Source organism: Pleurodeles waltl, chromosome 3_1 (genome assembly GCF_031143425.1).
Source record: "Pleurodeles waltl isolate 20211129_DDA chromosome 3_1, aPleWal1.hap1.20221129, whole genome shotgun sequence".
In the NCBI taxonomy this organism is placed as follows: domain Eukaryota; kingdom Metazoa; phylum Chordata; class Amphibia; order Caudata; family Salamandridae; genus Pleurodeles; species Pleurodeles waltl.
Genome location: NC_090440.1, coordinates 971,144,436 through 971,159,610, shown reverse-complemented (window position 1 = coordinate 971,159,610; position 15,175 = coordinate 971,144,436). Strand labels below are relative to the sequence as shown.

The following is a 15,175-nucleotide window of genomic DNA, read 5'->3' as shown; positions in this document are numbered from 1 at the left end:
CAACCTGATGGGCGTGACTTAGGCATGGTTAAAAGCCTATAGAGAGATTACAGCAGGGGCCAGAGCACTTGCGCACTCAACCCTAAAAACACTCTGGTCTTAGAAGAGGAGAGGAAAGGAAAAGGCAAGGAAAGGATTCCTCGTTCCAATTGGATGAGAGCAAAATTGGAAGCTGGAACTAGTGTTTTTTGGGTAAAGACTTGTGTGGTAGCTTTATTGAAATTGTTTTTGTACTGCTATGTGGTAGTGAAATGTTCATTTTAACAATATTGCTCCTTTGGCTATGCAAAGTATGTTCACAGTGTTTTAAAATTAATTTATGACAGTCTGTTTTTGCATTTGAAACTGTCAGGTAAGCTGAATATTTATAGGCATTTTAAATAATGTTTTGTCTGTTTTGAAGAGTGTTGCTGAGATGAACAGTGCATTGTGAGACACTGTTTATTGTATTTCCTTCACTGTTGTGCAAGGGTGTGTTGCTGCATTTGTGTGATTAGATAGATGTTTGGTGGTCCTTTGGTCTCTTTTTGTCTCTTAGCCGGGTGCACTTTGTGGTGCGAGAGTAGTTTGGAATCGACTTTAGGTACACAGTTGTGTTTACGATTCACACGGGGCCTTGCTTGGTTCAGAATGAGTGAGGGCTGGCAGAGAGCCTTTACATGTTGCTAGAGTGGGGGTTTGAAGACATGACTTGTTGATAGGGCATGAGTGAGGGCTGAAAGAAACCCATTGCCAGAGTGAGGGTTGAAAGAGACACGTTGCCTGAGTGAGCGCTGAATAACACCTGTTGTGTTATTCACAAGATGCCTTCTTTGGGGATGAGTGAGGGTTGGAAGGCACTCATTATGTATTGCTGGAGTGAGAGTAAAAGACACCTGTTACGCTAGTCACAGGATGCCCTGCTTGGGGATGAGTGAGGGTTGGAAGATTTGCTTTACATATTGTTAGAGTGAGGGCTGAAAAAGACTGACTGTGCTGTTCACTAGATGTTCTGCTCTAGGATAAGTGGGGGTTGAAAAACACCTTTTATGTATTGGAAGAAAGTGGGTTTAAGTCACCTGGGGCCTATTCCCGCGATGCCTTGTTGAGGGATGAATGAGGGTTGCAAGATGCCCCTTTTGGGTTTCAGTTCACTGTTTAGCTCTAGGCCTGTGTAATTCATTGCTGGTAGTGTGATACAGTCCGGTTGGAGGTTGCTGGAAACTTGCTTTGTCACACTGATATGTTTCCACCTGTTCCTTTTAGCTCCTGACATCTTAGCTTCCTCTAGGTATTTTATGTTATTTTGAGAGTCTGGACAATAAAGGAGGGATGAGTCTTGTTTCTTACTTTCCCTGTGTTCTCTCTGCCCCTGTATCAACATAAATATGATGCTGCGTAGAATGTTGCTATGTCTCCTGGAGTGTTTACGGTTACACCAGATGAGACCAGAGGCTGAGCAGGGAAGTCCTATGCTCCTAGTGGGGTATCCATTACATATATGTATTTAACCTGCCACTGATCCGGATGTTTCTTAAACCTACCCTGTTCTGTGAATAAAGAAGCCACTTGCTTGTACTTTGAAGTCTAGTTTGATTTTTTTATTTACAGGGCTCACTACAGGTTATTTCACTCTTAAACCTTAATAACTTTTTTCCACAAAATGTATCCATGCCAAATATGTGTCATTTTTTCTCATGTTGGGAATTCTAAAGGCACCCAGGCCCATATTTATACTTTTTTAGCACCGCATTTGCGTCGCTTTTTGACGCAAAAGCGGCGCAAACTTACAAAATACAATTGTAGTTTGCACCGCTTTTGCGTCATAAAATGATGCAAATGCGGCGCTAAAAAAGTATAAATATGGGCCCCAGTGTTTTTGGGTCCCTTGGAGGGAACTAAACAAATTGTCAAGATGAAGCACAATTATGCTATGCAAGAAAGCTTGTTGTTTTTTTCTACAAATAACTAATACAAGGATTCTTGTCCTAAGATCACCATCTTCCTATGTTTCAGGAATAAGCAATGTTTAAACAAACAATAGTTAATACAGTTCTGCATTGTTCTAAGTGGTAGTCAATTCTTCCTATTTTTGTGGTTTCTACCTACTTCCTGTTTGTTGTGGAAACAGGTGAAAATCACTGGCAAACCGGGAAGGCTATAAGTTTCTGAAATATAGATACAATTTCAAATTCAGCAATGGGTAATTTGAGAAGATCGCTCATGGTTTTCTCAGGGAAACTAATTGAAATAAAAATTAATGAAAATAAGTAGGAAAGATACAAGTATATTAAAATTTTTTCACCTGTAGTATGTTGCCACAATGACTGGTTTACAAAAGTAATATATTGTTATAATCATAAGGCCCTCTTGTTTTCAGGAATATATACAGTTTGTTGGTTGTTAAAAACACACACTACCTAGCGCTAACAACTGAGTTGAATATGCATCAATTTATATGGTAACATCGAATAAATTACAATTTATATGAAGGAAACCTATGTTATACAGGGAGTGCAGAATTATTAGGCAAGTTGTATTTTTGAGGATTAATTTTATTATTGAACAACAACCATGTTCTCAATGAACCCAAAAAACTCATTAATATCAAAGCTGAATATTTTTGGAAGTAGTTTTTAGTTTGTTTTTAGTTTTAGCTATGTTAGGGGGATATCTGTATGTGCAGGTGACTATTACTGTGCATAATTATTAGGCAACTTAACAAAAAAAAAATATATACCCATTTCAATTATTTATTATTACCAGTGAAACCAATATAACATCTCAACATTCACAAATATACATTTCTGACATTCAAAAACAAAACAAAAACAAATCAGTGACCAATATAGCCACCTTTCTTTGCAAGGACACTCAAAAGCCTGCCATCCATGGATTCTGTCAGCGTTTTGATCTGTTCACCATCAACATTGCGTGCAGCAGCAACCACAGCCTCCCAGACACTGTTCAGAGAGGTGTACTGTTTTCCCTCCTTGTAAATCTCACATTTGATGATGGACCACAGGTTCTCAATGGGGTTCAGATCAGGTGAACAAGGAGGCCATGTCATTAGATTTCCTTCTTTTATACCCTTTCTTGCCAGCCACGCTGTGGAGTACTTGGACGCGTGTGATGGAGCATTGTCCTGCATGAAAATCATGTTTTTCTTGAAGGATGCAGACTTCTTCCTGTACCACTGCTTGAAGAAGGTGTCTTCCAGGAACTGGCAGTAGGACTGGGAGTTGAGCTTGACTCCATCCTCAACCCGAAAAGGCCCCACAAGCTCATCTTTGATGATACCAGCCCAAACCAGTACTCCACCTCCACCTTGCTGGCGTCTGAGTCGGACTGGAGCTCTCTGCCCTTTACCAATCCAGCCACGGGCCCATCCATCTGGCCCATCAAGACTCACTCTCATTTCATCAGTCCATAAAACCTTAGAAAAATCAGTCTTGAGATATTTATTGGCCCAGTCTTGACGTTTCAGCTAGTGTGTCTTGTTCAGTGGTGGTCGTCTTTCAGCCTTTCTTACCTTGGCCATGTCTCTGAGTATTGCACACCTTGTGCTTTTGAGCACTCCAGTGATGTTGCAGCTCTGAAATATGGCCAAACTGGTGGCAAGTGGCATCGTGGCAGCTGCACGCTTGACTTTTCTCAGTTCATGGGCAGTTATTTTGCGCCTTGGTTTTTCCACACGCTTCTTGCGACCCTGTTGACTATTTTGAATGAAACGCTTGATTGTTCGATGATCACGCTTCAGAAGCTTTGCAATTTTAAGAGTGCTGCATCCCTCTGCAAGATATCTCACTATTTTTGACTTTTCTGAGCCTGTCAAGTCCTTCTTTTGACCCATTTTGCCAAAGGAAAGGAAGTTGCCTAATAATTATGCACACCTGATATAGGGTGTTGATGTCATTAGACCACACCCCTTCTCATTACAGAGATGCACATCACCTAATATGCTTAATTGGTAGTAGGCTTTCGAGCCTATACAGCTTGGAGTAAGATAACATGCATAAAGAGGATGATGTGGTCAAAATACTCATTTGCCTAATAATTCTGCACTCCCTGTAAATGGTTCCAAAGCTCTGAGTTTAAGAACAGTGATTTGTTTGTACAGCTCTGTGTGTGGGATTATTTGTGCTACTGTGTGATTCAGAGGGCATTTTGTTAAACATGTTTTTTCTTGCACACTGAATTACATTTTGAAGCCAAAAATGTAAAGAAATTCAATTGATAATAACATGTTTTTTCTATTCTGTATGCTCACACTTTCCTCTATAAAAGTGGTACCCCACTTGTGTGGGTACACTCATCACGTGCAATAGTCAAAGGCCTAACTTCGCAATATGGAGACATCAAGGGCCATATTTATACTTTTTGACGCAAAACTGCGCTAACGCAGTTTTGCGTCAAAAAAATTAGCGCCGGCTAACGCCATTCTGAAGCGCCATGCGGGCGCCGTATTTATTCAATGACGTTAGCCGGCGTTAGCCGCCGGCGCTGCCTGGTGTGCGTGGAAAAAAATGACGTACACCAGGCAGCGCCGGCGTAGGGGAATATGGAGCTTGGGCGCCAAAAAATGGGGCAAGTCAGGCTGAGGCAAAATTATCGCCTCAACCCGATTTGTGCCATTTATTTCGACTCCCAACCCCCATTAAAATGACTCCTGTCTTAGCAAAGACAGGAGTCATGCCCCCTTGCCCAATGGCCATGCCCAGGGAACTTCTGTCCCCTGGGCATGGTCATTGGGCATAGTGGCATGTAGGGGGGCACAAATCAGGCCCCCCTATGCCACAATTTTTTTTTTTTTAAATACTTACCTGAACTTACCTTAATGTCCCTGGGATGGGTCCCTCCATCCTTGGGTGTCCTCCTGGGGTGGGCAAGGGTGACAGGGGGGGTCCCTGGGGGCATGGGAGGGCACTTCTGGGCTCCTTCCGAGCCCACAGGTCCCTTAACGCCTGCCTTGTCCAGGCGCTAAAAAACGGCGCAAAAGCGGCTGGACGTCATTTTTTTTTACCCGCCCACTCCCGGGCGTGAATTTTGCCCAGGAGTGTAAATACGGCGCACATGCCTCGGAGTCACTTTTTTAGACGGGAACGCCTACCTTGCATATCATTAACGCAAAGTAGGTGTCCACGCAAAAAAATGACGCAAACTCCATGGACTTTGGCGCTAGACGTGTCTAACGCCAAAGTATAAATATGGAGTTAGTTTTGCGTCGGAATTGCGTCAAAAAAAACGATGCAATTCTGGCGCAAACAGAGTATAAATATGCCCCCAAGTGTTCGCCTTGAAAACTGACCTATTTCGACAATGTGGGTAGGTATGGAATTCAGTCCTGGGCTCAGTCGCCACCCATGGAAAGCTACAACACTCAGACTTTCCCAGTGGAGCCCAGCATAGTGTGAATTGCGTTGATCCTGCTTAATTTTCTACCCCCAAAATGCCCAACAAATCTCAGCTTTTGGCTAAAGTCATGCATTTTCCTCACAGGTCTGTAAAGGAAAGTTCTAGAATCTGTGATTGTAGTTGTTAGAAATGGGGTCTTTGGTTGACAGTCAGGTTACCCCCTGTTCAAGCAAGGACCCTCACTCTAGTTAGGATAAAAGAGAATCACCCTCAGCTAACCCCTGCTTACCCCCTTGGTAGCTTGGCAGAGCAGTAGGCTTAACCTCAGAGTGCTGGGCGTAAAGTATTTGTACCAACACACACAGTAATTTAATGAAAACACTACAAAATGACACAACACCGGTTTAGAAAAATAGGAAATATTTATCTAGACAAAACAAGACCAAAACGACAAAAATCCAACATACACAAGTCAAGTTATGATTTTTAAAAGGTTTAAAATAAAAAGAGTCTTTAGGTAGTTGTAACAACACACTAGCGCTGCTAGCGTGTAAATGTACCTGGTTTGCGTCAAAAATAACCCCGCACGGGCGGTGTGCGTCGAAAATAACCCTGCACGGTTATATGCGTCGAAAACAGCTCGGCACGGCGATGCGCGTCGAAAAAGCCAGCCCCGCGACAGTCCGAAAGTCCCGCGGCGCAGGTTGCGATCTCTCAGCCTTCGTCAGCGAGGCTGCGCGTCGTTTCTCCTGCTCCGGGCGTCGATTCTTCGGTCGCGTTTCCTGCGGCGTCGTTTCTCAGCTGCGGAGCCGGCGTCGCATCGTTTTCTCAGCCGCGATCGGATTCGCGTCGATCTTTTCTCCGCACGGCGCTCGGTGCGTGTATTTTTGTCCTTTGGCTGCCAGCCTCTCCTTTCAGGGTCCCAGGAACTGGAAGGGCACCACAGAGCAGAGTAGGGGTCTCTCCAGAGACTCCAGGTGCTGGCAGGAAGAAGTCTTTGCTATCCCTGAGACTTCAACAACAGGAGGCAAGCTCTACATCAAGCCCTTGGAGATTTCTTCTTCAAGATGGAAGGCACACAAAGTCCAGTCTTTGCCCTCTTACTCAGGCAGAAGCAGCACTGCAGGAAAGCTCCACAAAGCACAGTCACAGGCAGGGCAGCACTTGTTCCTCAGCGATCAGCTCTTCTCCAGGCAGAGGTTCCCCTTGATTCCAGAAGTGTTTCTAAAGTTTGTAAGTTTGGGTGCCCTTCTTATACCCATTTTAGTCTTTGAAGTCACCTTCCTTCAAAGGGGACTCACACCTTCTTGTGAAATCCTGCCTTGCCCAGGCAAGGCCTCAGACACACACCAGGGGGTTGGAGACAGCATTGTCAGAGGCAGGCACAGTCCTTTCAGATGAGAGTGACCACTCCACCCCTCCCTCCTAGCAGAGATGGCTAATCAGGAAATGCAGATTACACCCCAGCTCCCTTTGTGTCACTGTCTGGTGTGAGGTGAAAAACAACCCAACTGTCAAACTGACCCAGACAGGGAATCCACAAACAAGGCAGAGTCACAGAATGGTTTAAGCAAGAAAATGCTCACTTTCTAAAAGTGGCATTTCCAAACTCACAATCTTAAAATCAACTTTACTAAAAGATGTATTTTCAAATTGTGAGTTCAGGGATCCCAAACTCCACATGTCCATCTACTCTCTAGGGGAATCTACACTTTAATCATATTTAAAGGTAGCCCCCATATTATCCTATGAGAGAGACAGACCTTGCAACAGTGAAAACGAAATTGGCAGTATTTCACTGTCAGGACATATAAACCACATTACTATATGTCCTACCTTATCCATACACTGCACCCTGCCCTTGGGGCTACCTAGGGCCTACCTTAGGGGTGCCTTACATGTAAGGAAAGGGAAGGTTTAGGCCTGGCAAGTGGGTACACTTGCCAAGTCGAATTTACAGTGTAAAAATACACATACAGACACTGCAGTGGCAGGTCTGAGACATGATTACAGAGCTACTTATGTGGGGGGCACAACCAGTGCTGCAGGCCCACTAGTAGCATTTGATTTACAGGCCCTGGCACCTCTAGTGCACCTTACTAGGGACTTACTAGTAAATCAAATATGCCAATCATGGATAAACCACTTACATACAATTTAAACAGGAGAGCATATGCACTTTAGCACTGATTAGCAGTGGTAAAGTGCTCAGAGTTGAAAAGCCAACAGCAACATGTCAGAAAAATATAGGAGGCAGGAGGCAAAAAAGTCTGGGGATGACCCTGCATAAGCAAAAGTCCAACACGACCCCCTACCAGCCTAAAGCCAGGGGAGGACAATCAATACCTTGATGTACTTCCCTGATTGGGGCGATAGAACAGGGACCCAGGCCCACAACAGCAGGGGCATGTTCCAGTTCTACGCCTTCCTGACTCCAGTTGGATCCCTCTGTCCATACTCTCAGGGCCCACTAAGCTAACCCATGGGGAACCCTTCTCCACATCTACAGACACCATCTGTGCAACACCTAACTTTACTTTGCTCACAGATGTATTGCAATGGGCAGATAGTACCACCAGGGCCAACACAGTGGTGTTGCCCACTCCACCCCCGGGGTGTGACTCTCGTCCTCCCCCCCCCCCAGGGGCAACTCTGTCCACCAGGACAGCAAGCCACAGTGGCCCCAGACAACTGTCAGGGATGAGAGCCCGACCTCAGGCCTCTCTAACCACTGTGACTGTGGAGAGTGGGGGGTGGTAGCCCCAGGTGCCTGGCACCCTTTGACCACTCTCTCTTCCACCAGGTCAGGGATGACAACCTGACCCTGGTCCTCCCCTCTGGGGCTCTGTAACCTCCCTACAGAAGCGGCACCCCCAGAGTCAAAAACTGTCAGGGTGCTTGTAGAAGCAGTCCTGCACAATTCTTCCATCAGTGCAGGGATGTTAACCTGCAACTGATCCTCCAACCTGGGGTCTGTACCTTCAGGTTGGACCAGGGCCAGGGGTGAGGCTTCCCTCCCCCTGCCCTCTCTTCTGGGGTCCTGAACCACCCAACTAGGAGTGGCCCCCCCAGAAGACAACATGGTAGGGGCACTGTTAGCAGTAGCCCCTTCCTCCAGGTCAGGGGACACACCCTTAACCTGGCCTCCCAATCCAGGGCCTGTACCCACAGACTGGATCACTGCCTGGCAAACCAGGACTTCTTGGGGGGCATACCTACCCCCTACCAGGTCAGAGCTTACCCTCTGAACCTGGTCATCCAACCCAGGGTCACCACCCTGCGGTTGAACCACTGCCTGGCACACCAGGACTTCCTTGGGAGCACACTTACCCCCCATCAGGTCAGAGTTTACCCCCTGAACCTGATCATTCAACCCAGAGTCACCACCCTGCGGTTGAACCATTGCCTGACACACCAGGACTTCCAGGGGGGCACACTTACCCCCCTCAAGGGACACACTGTCCCGAAGGGCCACACAAGAGTCTGGCTGGCGCAGGTCTCCTGACCTCTGCCCATGTGACAGAGTCTGGATTCCCCCCAGCCCAGAAATGGTCTCACCAAGGTCATTCATGGGGGGCTCCGCTCTCAGAGCTGACCCCTGACCCTCCAGGTTCTCCACTGGGGTCCGCAACCCCCTCTCAACCCTCTGTCTGGACTTCTGCACCCCCTCACTAGGAGTGGTACTGCCAGACACCAGAACTGGTGGGACGCTGGCTACAGCCGCCCCCCCAAGTTCTCCTGACACTGTGGGGTCTCCCTCAACAGATGGCCCTATGGTACAGGCTAGGCTCCCCTCCTGGTGTTCCCGCAGGGAACCCTCCAGGACCTGGGACCGGATCTCGGGCACCTTGGGCCTCAACCCATCCCCATTCCCTCTCCTCTGAGACTGGACATGGGGTCCCTCACCCATCCCCCTACACTGGGACCTACCTGGGACACTACAATCCTTCCCTACCTCACCTGGTTGGGAACTACCTAGACCACTCCTCTCAGGAGCACCCCCAAATGCCTCTTCAGACTCTCTGGTACTCACCCAGAAGTCTGCCTCCATTGTAAGCTCCCTGGGGTCAGAGAACTCACACTCCACCTGGTGTTGGCATAGCTCTGGAAAATAAGGACTAGACATATGCTCTCCAGCAATTACATCACTCAGCCCCTCACATGAATTAACCAAAGTACCCTTCACCCAACCATCCAGTGACTCTGCTTTGACAAAGCACCCCACATCACCCTCCTGAGACTGGTGAGACAGTACCTGACTGTCCCTGACACTCAACCCACACTCTTCTGGGATGTCTTCACACTCCATAACCAGGACTTCTACCTGGGGGGAACCCCTCTCCCTGTCACTCTCACCTAGAGTCAGTAGAGTGTCCCTCCCACCAGTAGGAATATGACTCCCCATGCCAGTTCCCCAATCCACCTCAGGGACCCTGTGCATCACTGGAGCTACCTCATACCCCTGAACCTCCTGGCGTGTGTTAACTCCCTCCTTCAAGTAGGGCACCACCTCTCTGGGCATGTGCACTTCTGCAGCATCACTGGATATACAATTGTTGCTGCCACCATTCCAGCTGGACTCAGCCCTCATGACTTCCAGCTCTTTCAATTTAAGCTCGTAAGCATAAATCATTTTTTTAATCTCTAAGTTCCTCCTCCTTTCTTCCAACTCTTCCCACTTGTCATACTCCCTTTGCATCCTCAACTTTTCTGCCTCCAACCGGCGAACCCTTTCTGCCTGTCTGTCCTGTAACTCTTCAGGAGTCAGACCCTTGGGTGACACCCTGCCATCCCTCCTGGGGACCCTCCCCCCAGGCGTAACAGGTTCTTCCACTACACCACTGTGTATCCTCTGCACTTCCCCACCCACATTCTCCTCCTCTGTGTGCCCTCCAGCCTTCTTGATTGTCACCCCGGCCCTCTGTGCCTTTTGCAGCTCCCCCTCCCTGGTGGAGCTCTTAGTGGGACAGTCAAGATCTTTAAGGAACTGTTTCAATTGAGCAACTGAGTACTCCTTCAGTTTCTCCATTTCAAACACAGCTCCAGCTGTTGCATCTCCAGATTGAGACATGATGGTCACAAGTGCAAAGTTCCAAAGGCAGAAAATAAGTTCCCAATGAAGTAAAAAGAATCAGTCAAGGGATCAGCAAAATCATGGAAGTAGAACAAAAAGAGTCCTTAAGAGAAAAATCAAAGGATCACCAAACAAGTAGTATGTGGTCACGTAGTGGTCTGAGATCAAAACAGTAGTGTACACTCAATTACTGTATGTCAAGTACAAATACAAGTCCAATCCCGACCGCTGGTCACCAATGTTAGAAATGGGGTCTTTGGTTGACAGTCAGGTTACCCCCTGTTCAAGCAAGGACCCTCACTCTAGTTAGGATAAAAGAGAATCACCCTCAGCTAACCCCTGCTTACCCCCTTGGTAGCTTGGCAGAGCAGTAGGCTTAACCTCAGAGTGCTGGGCGTAAAGTATTTGTACCAACACACACAGTAACTTAATGAAAACACTACAAAATGACACAACACCGGTTTAGAAAAATAGGAAATATTTATCTAGACAAAACAAGACCAAAACGACAAAAATCCAACATACACAAGTCAAGTTATGATTTTTAAAAGGTTTAAAATAAAAAGAGTCTTTAGGTAGTTGTAACAACACACTAGCGCTGCTAGCGTGTAAATGTACCTGGTTTGCGTCAAAAATAACCCCGCACGGGCGGTGTGCGTCGAAAATAACCCTGCACGGTTATATGCGTCGAAAACAGCTCGGCACGGCGATGCGCGTCGAAAAAGCCAGCCCCGCGACGGTCCGAAAGTCCCGCGGCGCAGGTTGCGATCTCTCAGCCTTCGTCAGCGAGGCTGCGCGTCGTTTCTCCTGCTCCGGGCGTCGATTCTTCGGTCGCGTTTCCTGCGGCGTCGTTTCTCAGCTGCGGAGCCGGCGTCGCGTCGTTTTCTCAGCCGCGATCGGATTCGCGTCGATCTTTTCTCCGCACGGCGCTCGGTGCGTGTATTTTTGTCCTTTGGCTGCCAGCCTCTCCTTTCAGGGTCCCAGGAACTGGAAGGGCACCACAGAGCAGAGTAGGGGTCTCTCCAGAGACTCCAGGTGCTGGCAGGAAGAAGTCTTTGCTATCCCTGAGACTTCAACAACAGGAGGCAAGCTCTACATCAAGCCCTTGGAGATTTCTTCTTCAAGATGGAAGGCACACAAAGTCCAGTCTTTGCCCTCTTACTCAGGCAGAAGCAGCACTGCAGGAAAGCTCCACAAAGCACAGTCACAGGCAGGGCAGCACTTGTTCCTCAGCGATCAGCTCTTCTCCAGGCAGAGGTTCCCCTTGATTCCAGAAGTGTTTCTAAAGTTTGTAAGTTTGGGTGCCCTTCTTATACCCATTTTAGTCTTTGAAGTCACCTTCCTTCAAAGGGGACTCACACCTTCTTGTGAAATCCTGCCTTGCCCAGGCAAGGCCTCAGACACACACCAGGGGGTTGGAGACAGCATTGTCAGAGGCAGGCACAGTCCTTTCAGATGAGAGTGACCACTCCACCCCTCCCTCCTAGCAGAGATGGCTAATCAGGAAATGCAGATTACACCCCAGCTCCCTTTGTGTCACTGTCTGGTGTGAGGTGAAAAACAACCCAACTGTCAAACTGACCCAGACAGGGAATCCACAAACAAGGCAGAGTCACAGAATGGTTTAAGCAAGAAAATGCTCACTTTCTAAAAGTGGCATTTCCAAACTCACAATCTTAAAATCAACTTTACTAAAAGATGTATTTTCAAATTGTGAGTTCAGGGATCCCAAACTCCACATGTCCATCTACTCTCTAGGGGAATCTACACTTTAATCATATTTAAAGGTAGCCCCCATATTATCCTATGAGAGAGACAGACCTTGCAACAGTGAAAACGAAATTGGCAGTATTTCACTGTCAGGACATATAAACCACATTACTATATGTCCTACCTTATCCATACACTGCACCCTGCCCTTGGGGCTACCTAGGGCCTACCTTAGGGGTGCCTTACATGTAAGGAAAGGGAAGGTTTAGGCCTGGCAAGTGGGTACACTTGCCAAGTCGAATTTACAGTGTAAAAATACACATACAGACACTGCAGTGGCAGGTCTGAGACATGATTACAGAGCTACTTATGTGGGGGGCACAACCAGTGCTGCAGGCCCACTAGTAGCATTTGATTTACAGGCCCTGGCACCTCTAGTGCACCTTACTAGGGACTTACTAGTAAATCAAATATGCCAATCATGGATAAACCACTTACATACAATTTAAACAGGAGAGCATATGCACTTTAGCACTGATTAGCAGTGGTAAAGTGCTCAGAGTTGAAAAGCCAACAGCAACATGTCAGAAAAATATAGGAGGCAGGAGGCAAAAAAGTCTGGGGATGACCCTGCATAAGCAAAAGTCCAACAGTAGTCATATGATTCTGAGGTTTATATGGAGGGGCATATTTATGAGAGTTTTGCTCGGCTGTTGCGGCACAGTGGGAAGGTACAGGAATGCACCGTATTGCATAGACACAGCACATTCGTGCCCTTTCCCTTTGGCGCAGTGTAGCGCAGCAAGGTGACTTGTTGCGCTGCCTCTGCATCAAAAGCCCATATATATGGGCCTGGTTTCTTAAAAGGCTAGAGAGATGATACATATCATAATCTATGACAATGCAGATGTTTATAACCAAAAGGTGGTGTGTCTGTGCAAAGTGAGGTGACGTAGTGCAGGACAGAGCGGCAAAACATTTGAAAAAACAGTATGATAAAGGCATTCTAATAGAATGATAACTGTCCAGTATCCCACAATAGCAAAGATTATTTTGAGAATCATTTGTTGTGTCTACACTGTTACAAAATCTTGTAAAGTTAGCGCATAATGATAATGTGTCAATGTTTATACCCAATGGGTTATTAAAACGGGCTCATCATCACATCAGGACAGGGTGTGAGACAATTAGGGCTGTGCCAACCCTGGATAGAAAAGAGTAAATAAACCAGGCCAGCCACTTAAAGGGAGCCAGTAGGTAAGGTGTTGCTTACATCAAGAGGATGAATAAATCAATATCAACACCATGAAGTAAACTATGCATGAATAAGAGAACACATACTAGAACCCTCAAATATCTCACCAAATGAGACCAGAGTGAATTAAAGGCACTTGCCACAGATCCAAAGTTTTAGGACCAGTTGAGTTGAAACATCAACACCTTATCAATTTGGACTGTGTTTGCAAGATTTTGGAACAGTGTGCACATTAAGCACACAAAAACCACTCCCTAAAATAATCTTTGTTGTTCTGATGTCTTTTACATACATCTTTCTATCGGAGGGCCTTTATCGACCCGTTTTTTCACTGTTTGCCACTCACTTGAGCACTGCACCACCTCACTTTGCATCGACGTAGTACCGTGTGTTTATAAATGTCTACAAATTCACATATTGTGGTTTGTATCATCTTTCTACTCTTTTCAGAAATCAAATCTAAGACTCGTAGTACTCTAACCAGTATGCCTGCATACTTTTTCAACTATCAGTCTAATGTATTTTAAGCTGCGAATATGTGTGTTTTTGCCTTTTCCTTCTTCTGATATATATTTCTTGAGATTGTATCTAGAAAAGCATCTGGGAATGTGGAGTTGTTAGGTGGAGGTCTGTAAAGTAGGAGAAAGTTACAGGAGGAAGTTAAAGTAGGGTGGCATCTGGTGAGGAGGGCAAGGAGGTACTAGGGGCTTGTAAATATGCCCCTAAGAATGGTGGGCTCAATACATCACACAATATGTGAAACAAAGGGCTTGATTTAGAGTTTGGCGGAGGGGGTTATCCCATCCGCCGTATTACAATCCCATAATAGCATATGCAGATCGTAATCTGACGGACAAGATATCTGTCACGTTTGTGATGAAGTAACCCATCCGCCAAACTCTTAATCAGGACGTTAATGGCTTGTAGCAGGAACTACAACATATATACAATAGAGAAGTGAATCGTAGTACATGTAGACTGGGTATTCTCATATTTGTTCAATTTGAGTTTAGGGCAAGGCAAAGAATAACAATGCATGTGTTTTAGGTAAGACCAATTCTCATGCAGTAGCCTTTCTATACGAACATTCTAGAATCCACTTTACACTGATTTGCATGCCTAACAAACTAGAGACAATGATCTTTAGCGTGTACCGTTTAAAACTGCGAGGTATGGTCAAAACTATAGGTCTCATTTACAACAAACTGGTGCATCTATCACAATGCTCCAGTTTGCTTGCGCAGCCCTATGCCCCACTAACGACACCATGGTAGCGCTGTATTTACAATACAGTGCACCTTGGCGCTCATGAGCACCGCTACGTCAGAATTTCTGAGGCAGATGTGGGGCTTTGCGGGACTAGTGTTAAAAATGTTTACTCTAGTCCAGCAAAGCTCGAGGAGTCCCATTTAAAACAGCCTAGCGTCACTTTAAAACCTGCCTTTGAGCCGGCGTTAAAAAATGACTCTAGAATTACACAATGAAAGCTTGTAGATTTCACTGCGCCATTCCTGCGGGCCTTCTAGTGTGGGAACGCCTCCCTTGCATACATTATACCTAGCGCAGGTATAATGTGGCGCAAGGGTTTACAAACTGGCCCAATGGTCCCATTGCACCAGTTTGTAAATATGGCGCGGGGTGGGGGACTGTTCTACGCCACCGTAGCATAAAAAAATTATGCTATAGCAGCACATAGGGCTTTTAAATTAGCCCCTATGTGTAGGAAGGTGGCTTATCAATAGGTGAGGATATTCGTCCTCAGTTTATATTAACACCACAGTCACTAATAGATCCAGTAAATT

At 46.3% G+C, this 15,175-nt stretch overlaps 1 protein-coding gene across 1 annotated transcript in view; it reads left to right on the top strand.

Annotated features, from left to right (window-relative positions):
* The window catches only part of CRYBG2 (crystallin beta-gamma domain containing 2), a 332,393-nt gene that overhangs the window by 130,686 nt on the left and 186,532 nt on the right, over window positions 1-15,175 (top strand). The gene's annotated exons all lie outside the window — the stretch shown is intronic.